The sequence below is a fragment of the Hemitrygon akajei genome, unplaced genomic scaffold (genome assembly GCF_048418815.1).
Source record: "Hemitrygon akajei unplaced genomic scaffold, sHemAka1.3 Scf000261, whole genome shotgun sequence".
Classification (NCBI taxonomy): Eukaryota; Metazoa; Chordata; class Chondrichthyes; order Myliobatiformes; family Dasyatidae; genus Hemitrygon; species Hemitrygon akajei.
In genome coordinates, this window is record NW_027332140.1 from 80,710 (window position 1) to 89,229 (window position 8,520).

General features: G+C 52.2%; 1 long non-coding RNA gene across 1 annotated transcript; it reads left to right on the forward strand.

Moving 5' to 3' along the window:
• Positions 1–2,234: 2,234 nt before the first annotated feature.
• LOC140724498 (uncharacterized) lies at positions 2,235–3,623 on the forward strand. The gene is made up of 3 exons (XR_012098145.1): positions 2,235–2,400; positions 2,556–2,723; positions 2,888–3,623. It is a non-coding gene; the product is annotated as an uncharacterized lncRNA (long non-coding RNA).
• The last annotated feature ends 4,897 nt before the right edge of the window (positions 3,624–8,520 follow it).

Here is an 8,520-nt window from a genome sequence, read left to right on the forward strand (position 1 = left end):
AGATTCATATCATTACCTAGTTTTTTGAACTTTTTGTAAGCCCTTCTTTTCTCGACTAGATTTACAACAGCCTTTGTGCACCATGGGTCTTGTACACGACCATCCTTTCCATGTCTCATTGGAATGTACCGACTCAGAACCCCACGCAAATATCCCCTGAACATTTTCTACATTTCTTCGGTACATTTCCCTGAGAACATCTGTTTCTAAATTATGCTTGCAAGTTCCAACCTGATAGCCTCATAGTTCCCCTTACTCCAATTAAAGGTTTCCCTATCTTGACTGATCCTATCCCTCTCCAATGCTATGGTAAAAGAGATAGAATTGTGATCACTATCTCCAAAATGCTCTCCCTATGAGAGACCTGACACCTGACCAGGTTCATTTCCCAATACCAGATCAAGTGCAGCCTCTCTTCTTGTAGGCTTATCTACACACTGTGTCAGGAAACCTTCCTGAACAGACCTAACAAACTCCACCCCATTTAAACCCCTAACTCTAGGGAGATGTCAATCAATATTTGGGAGATTAAAATCTCACACTTCAACAACCCTGTTATTATTACTCCTTTCCAGAATCTGTCTCCCTATCTGCTCCTCGATGCCCCTGTTACTGTTGGGTGGTCTATACAAAACACCCAGTAGAGTTATTGACCCCTTCCTGTTCCTAACTTCCACCCACAGAGACTCCATAGACAACCCCCCCCCATGACGTCCTCCTTTTCTGCAGCCGTGACACTATCTCTGATCAACAGTGTCACAACCCCACCTCTTTTGCTTCCTTCCCTGTCCGTCCCGAAACATCTAAAACCCGGCACTTGAAGTAACCATTCCTGCCCCTGCACCCTCCAAGTCTCTGTAATGGCCACAACATCATATCTCCAAGTGCTGATCCACAGTCTAAGCTCACCTGCTTTGTTCATAATACTCCTTGCATTAAAATAGACACATCTCAAACCATTGGACCGAGCGCGTCCATTCTATATCACCTGTCTATCCTCCCTTTCGCACTGTCTCCAAATTTTCTCCATTAGTGAGCCAACCTCCCTCTCCTCCAACACATCAGTTCGGTTCCTACCCCCCAGCAATTCTAGTTTAAACTCTTCCCAGTAGCTTTAGCAAACCTCCCTGCCGGGATATTGGTCCCCCTGGTAATCAATTGCAATCCGTCCTATTTGTACAGGTCACACCAGCTCCAAAAGAGGTCCCATTGATCCAGAAATCTGAATCCCTGCCTCCAGCTCCAATCCCTCAGCCACGCATTTATCCTCCACCTCATTCCATTACTACTGTCACTGTCACATGGCACAGGCAGTAATCCCAAGATTACTACCTTTACGGTCCTGCTTCTCAATTTACTTCCTAACACCCTGTAGTCTGTTTTCAGAAATTCTTCCCTTTTTCTTTACCAATATGTACCACGACCTCTGGCTGTTCTCCCTCCCACTCCAGGATATCTTGGACGCGATCTGAAACATCCCAGACTCTGGCACCTGGGAGGCAAACTACTATTCGCGTTTCTTTCCTGCGTTCACAGAATCACCTATCTGAACCCCTAACTATAGAGTCCCCTATCACTGCTGCCATCCTCTTCCTCCAGGGAGGCCGTCCCCCCCTTCAGCAGTACTCAAACAGGAGCACTTATTGTCAAGGGGGACAGCCTCAGGGGTACTCTCTAGTACCTGCTTCATGCCCTTCACTCACCTGACTGTGACCCACTTCTTCAGTCTCCCGTGGCCCCGGTGTGACCACCTGCCTGTAACTCCTCTCTATCACCTCCTCGCTCTCCCTGACCAGACGAAGGTCATCGAGCTGCATCTCCAGTTCCCTAACTCGGTCCCTAAGGAGCTGCAGGTCGACACACCGGGTGCAGATGTTGCCGTCCAGGAGGCTGGGAGTCTCCAGGATCTCCCACATCTGACACCGAGCACAGAAAACCAGCCTCACACACATACTCCCTGTCTGTATTGTAAACAGATAACCTACCTCGCCTCGACCCTTTATCGCCGAAGCCCCGTTGAGCCAAAGCCTTCCTACACTGTCTCCCGCTCCTCTGACGCTCACTTTGTAAATCTGTCTTCCTTTTAAACTCTTTCTGCTGTTCTCACTGGCTGACTTGCACAGTCGTGCTGAAGAAAAAAATCAGTAATGGTGTAACTGATAAACACTGGGGATTTATACCGTCTCCTGTCTCTCTGTGTCCTTCACTCTCACTCTCTCTCATCTCCAGGCTGACCCATGTCAGTCTCACAGATTCTGGTACCGAAAATCTCGCCTCCGCTCTCAGTGCAAACCCATCACTGACGGAGCTGAACCTGAGTGATAATCACCTGGGCGATTCAGGAGTGAAACTGGTGTCTGCGGCTCTGAGGAACCCGGAGTGTAAAATACAGAAACTGTGGTAAGTACCAGACTGTGGGAGATTGTGTTTACCGTCACTGGGTGTCTGACACTGAACATTAATGTGATCAGTAATTGTGTTACTGATAAACACTGGGGATTTGTACCATCTCCTGTCTCTCTGTCTCCTTCACCCTCACTCTCACTCATCTCCAGGCTGGACAATGTCGGTCTCACAGATTCTGGTGCCGAGGATCTCGTCTCCGCTCTCAGTACAAACCCATCACTGACGGTGCTGAACCTGGGATACAACTCGCTGACAGACCGATCTGTCCCCGCTATCTGCCGCCTCATACTGACCCTCCCGAGTCTGGAGTGGATCTGGTGAGTGTTTGTGTTAATGTTTAATGTGATAAAATATCAGCAGATCTACGGGTTTTCTGGTGATATTTGTCTGTGAGAGTTGTTAAAACATTAACCCCAGTCCCCTGTTACTGACACTGTTGTGTAATCTGTTTATTTCATCTTTATTCTCCCAACTGTTTCAGCCTGGGGTCGAATCAGTTCAGTGAGATCGGGGGTAAGGAACTGAGATGTCTGCAGGGAGTCAGACCCGGACTGAGAGTGATCTGTGAACATCTGAATGTGTGAACATCCCTGTCCGTGGAATAGTGGCATTTTGCCCGATTCTCCACCCTCCCCTTTAACGCCCGCCATTACCTTTAATGGCCGCGCGCCGGATTTAGTTCCCAATGGTTTTAACGGAACCGGCTCCAGTATCGGGCTCGGTGACATCGGAAGCCATTCCGCAGTGACCTATTTCCGCCTGTTGTCCAGCTGCCACCTGTGTGGGTTCGAGACTGCCCCAGGAAGTACAAAGACCAGAAGAGCCCGGGGTCCAGGGCTCAGTCTGGGACAGCGGTGTCCCGGGGTGGGATTATCCAAGGTGAGAATCTTTTTGCTCCCTTTGCTGAGGACAGTGCATTCGGCAGTCTGGCCGATATAATGATGTTAAATGGACAAATCCCTCGGCAGTGACCCTGGATCTGCAGCGATCCCGGACACGGCCCTGAATTGTGATTTTATAATCATCGGTTCCCCGATGCAGAGTGACGGTGAGAAACGGGACTGATTATTCAACCGGTCACTCCTTGTCGCCGGTCAGTTAATTGTGTGTGACTGTGAGTGAGTCGGGAGCAGCTTATTTATTCCCGCACGTCAGCAGCTCACACGTTGTTTAATTTACATTTGTCATGATGAAATCAATAAACCGCTGTAACTTCCTGTCCTGGTGCCGGACTCGAGTTTTATTTGAGGTTTCTGCTGCCCCCCGCACCCTGTGCACTGCAACAGTGGGTCGGAGCTCCTCACACTGACACAGTAGCGTCTCAGCTCCAGGCTGAGGGAGGTCGGACTGGCAGAGTCTGGGTGCCCAGGATCTCATCTCCACCCAACCCACATCGTGGCTAACTGCCCCGCATCAGATAAAATCGACTATAATAGAGGTGTGTCCATGAAGTCCCAAGTACAAGTACGGATGGGGGATGAAATACCAGCGTTAAAGGCAGAGTGAAGTCTCTCCACATTGTCCCATCACACACTCCCGTGGTCAGACACGGTGTGAAGCTCCCTCCACACTGTCCCATCACACACTCCCGGGGTCAGACACAGAGTGAATCTCCCTCCACACTGTCCCATCACACAATCCCAGGGTCAGACACAGAGTGAATCTCCCTCCACACTGTCCCATCACACACTCCCGGGGTCAGACACAGAGTGAAGCTCCCTCCACACCGTCCCATCACACACACACCCGGGGTCAGACACAGAGTGAATCTCCCTCCACACTGTCCCATCACACAATCCCAGGGTCAGACACAGAGTGAATCTCCCTCCACGCTGTCCCATCACACACTCCCGGGGTGAGACGAGGAGAAAATCTCCCTCCACACCGTCCCATCACACACTCACAGCGTCAGAGAGTGAATTTGCCTTCCTCTGTGCTGTCCATTTCGCCCTCTCCTGTTCTGTGGCGTGAGATTTTTTTTAAATCAAGATATACTGTATTCAAAAATAAAATTATTTACAACAAACCATTTGATGACTCTGCCCTTTACAGATGTTTCTATGCATTTCCACACTTTCAGCCACTCATGTGGCACTCTGTTGGTTCATCTTTACACACCATTGTTGAGGGGTGAACTCCCCACCACCCAATCCCACACACTCCTGCTGGAGAAGAACCCTAAACCCTGGTCCTTCCCCACTGGGCCCTTGCGGTGACTGCACCAAGTATCAGCGCGTCCCTCAGCACATACTCCTGCAACCGAGAAGGTGCCAGTCAGCAGCATTCCCCCACGGTCATCTCCGTGTGCTGGAAGACCATCAAGTTTCTGGACCTTCACCGAGTTGATGATCTACCAGCAGCACCGGATGTTGGTCTCCTTGTGCGTCCCCGGGAACAGCCCGTAGATCAGAGAGTCCTCTGTCACGCAGCTGCTGGGGATGAATCTCGACACCGTCCCTTCCACCCTTCTCCACAAACCCTCAGTGTGCAAAGAGGTGGGTCACCGACTCCTCCTCACTGCAGTCCTCCCGTGGGCAGCAGTTTGTGGAGGCGACGTCCCGGGTGTACAGGAGGGATCAGACTGGGAATGCCCCTCTCACGGCCAGCCAGGCGAGGTCTTGCTGCCTGTTGGTGAGGTCTGGCTATGAGACATTTTGCCAAATGAACTGGATGGTCTGCTCAGGGAACCACCCCACTGTGTCCATCATGTCCTTCTCCTGCAGTGCCTGCAGGACATTACGTGCTGACCACTGCCTGATGGCCCTGTGGTCAAAGGCGTTGACCTGGAAAAACTTTTCTACGAAGGACAGACATGGCGGCAACGACCAGCTGACTGGGTGTTGCGCGGGAAAGGGACCAGACCCATCCTTCGTAGCCAGGGGGACAGGTAGAACATCGGCACAATGCGGTACTTGGTGCCCACGTACCTGGGATCCACACACAACCTGATGCATCCACACACGAAACTGGCCATCAGGGTGAGGGCGACATTGGAAACGTTCTTGCCCCCATTGTCCAGGAACTTGTGCATGACTGCCCGTCTGACTCACTCCATCCTCGATCCCCAGACGAATCTGAAGACGGTTCTGGTGATTTCCAAGCTGCAGGAGCGGGGCACTGGCCACACCTGCGCCAAGTGCAGCAGCCCTGAGAGCACCTCACACCTGATGACCAGGTTCTTGCCCGTTATCGAAAGGGAGCGTCCTCAGCACAGTCCCAGTTTCTGTTTCACCTTGGCAGTCCGCTCCTGCCAGTTCTTCCTGCACGCCTCAGCACCTCCGAACCAGATCCCCAGCACCTTCACGTGATCAGACCGGATGGCGAAGCGGACACTGGATCGGTCGGGTCAGTTGCCGAAGAGCATGGATTCGTCCTTCGTGCGGTTGACCTTGGCCCCCGACGCCAGCTCAAACTGTTCGCTGATCAGCCTGCGAACTGACCTCGGATCGGAGCAGAAGACGGTGACGTCGTCCATGTGCAGGGAGGTTTTGACTTGTGCCCCTCCGCTGCCTGGCAGCGTCACCCCTCTTATGCCCTCATCCCTCCTGATGGCTTCGGCAAAGCGTTCTATGCAGCACACGACAGGGGAGAGAGGGCAGCCCTGCCTGACTCCAGACCTGATGGGGAAGCTGTCTGTTTCCCACCCGTTGACCTGGACTGCGCTACAGATGTCCGTTTAGAGCAGTTTGATCCAATTCCGGATTCCCGCCCCAAATCCCATTTTGGAGAGTACATCCGCCATGTACGTGTGCGATACCCTGTCGAAGGCTTTCTCCTGGTCCAAGGCGACCAGACAGGCGTCCACCCCCCCCCCCCGTCCTGCACGTAGGCGATGGTGTCCCTCAGCAGCGCGAGGCTGTCTGAGATCTTCCTGCCCGGTACAGCACAGGTTTGGTCCTGGTGGATCACCAGCTCCAGTGCAGACTTGACCATGTTGGCGATAGCCTTGGACAGGATCTTGTAGTCCACATTCAGGAGTGAGATGGGCCTCCAATTCCCAATGTCTTCCCTCTCCCCCTTATGCTTGTAGATGAGGGTGATGATGCCCTTCCTCATGGATTCGGACATGCTGCCTGCCAGGAGCGTAGCGTTGTACACTTCCAGCAGGTCGGGGCCCATCCGGTTCCACAGAGCCGAGTACAACTCGTCCGGTAAGCCGTCGCTTCCGGAAGTCTTACCCGACTCAGAGGAATGGACGGAGCCAGACAGCTCGTCCAGGGTCAGTGGCTGCTCCAGACACTCCCGCTTGCCGTCGTCTAAGATCTGCGTGATAGAGGTACTGTCCAGCCTGCCGTCGGCGCTGCCGGATGGTCCAGCCGGGACGTCACCAGCAGCGGTGGGAGCCGGAGCGGAGTGTCCCGGTATTTGACGTCTGCTACCAGACCGTCCCCGACCACACCGACAAACCCCGGGTCCACCAACGCGACCACCTCCGGTAGTTACGGAGGTGTGGCAGTCCGCACTCCTGGAGGAAGGTCACGTCGGCCTTTACCGGTTCTTTATTTCAGAAGCACACTGTCCTTACCTTCGCAGTCCTGAGCCTTCATGCCCACGGCCTTTGTGAAGTCCTTCACCTTCTGTGTGCTCAGGAACTGCAGGTCATCCTCCCCTGGGTGTGGCAGTTCCTGTTCTGTGCCTGGGGACTTGGTGTCTCCCAGGCCTGCTGCCCCTTCAGGCTGCGAGGCTCCATACGTGGCTCCGCTCCCGGGTTCCCGGAGCTGGGGGTCTCTGGTGGTCTCCGCCTCCTGTGCTTGTTCTTCGGGGGTGGCCAGCAGACTTTCCCCACCCTCTCTCTCCTCCTCTCCGTTGGCTTTGCCCGCTGCTTTGTCTTCTGGGGCTGCTGCTGGCCTCCCCCAACTCCTTCCTCGTCTGACGTGGACAGGTTACCGGAGGCTGCGTGGTCCCCTGCCTTTCTCTTCACGAGCTCCTTCCGTTCCGCCCTCTGTCGTTTGGCCGGAGCTTTTTGGGCATTCTTTCGTTTGCCCACAACGCTCCAGCCTTCCTCCCCCTCGGCTCTCCCCTCCTCCATGGACTCCTCCTCCTTTTCCTGTGGAGGGTCACAACCGTACACAAAGGACCTCCGGATGATCGGTAAAGGTAAGAATGATTTTCCGGGCTACTATCTTAAACACCGACTGAGGGACATTTTCTGTGAACTCTGGACCTCATAGTCCGCAATCCTGGGACAGTCCTGCTCGGTTCCCTCTCTCTCAGTCCCACGATCCGTACGCGGGCCCCGGGGAGCTTCCGGCTGATGAGGGAATGGGAACCGATGGATCTCCAGCTATCTAAATGCAAGGATTAGGAACTCGGAGAAAGGGAAAAAAACATCTTTTACATCACCAGTTGAGAAAATCACCTTTGTTCTTTCTCCAATCGTAGACAAGAGAAAATGTGCAGATGCTGGAACTCAGCATTAGTACTCTTTTCCATAGATGCTGCCTGGCCTGCTGAATTCCTCCAGCATTTTGTGTGTGTTGCTTGAGCTACCGCCTCTCGGTCTGCACTTTTCTACCGGTGAGAACATGTTTTGTCCCATTCTCTCTGGGCACATAATGATATCAAACACCTTTGTCCTGGGTAACTAATAGCTTTCACATCACAAATGTGCCAGACTCCAATGAGACAGAAAGACTACTGCCCTTCCGTTTATGTTCAATGGCATTGCCACACTGAGTTCAACACCATCTGTCACTTGGGGGAGGGTTCAGGGGAAATATTTATGTACAATACAGAAACTGGTGTTACAGTATTGTGGCGATTACAGTTGGAAAATTTACAAGTGGGAAGAAGTGGAGTGATATTTGGAAATCTGTCTTTGTAAAGTATCATTTAGCAAGCAAATCACATACGGAGGGTGTGCAAAAGCTCTAGTGAGAAAATCCTTCATAACCTGCAACAGGCTTGCGACATATTTTGTGTGAGAGTGCAGATGAACTCGATCAAATCCAGATGAGATCAAAGCTCTTATCGACAGTGATTTAGATAGATAGATAGATACTTTATTCATCCCCATGGGGAAATTCAACATCTTTTCCAAAGTCCCATACACTTATTGTAGCAAAACTACATACAATACTAGCTAGCTGTTAAAAGAAATACCACCCTATTTAA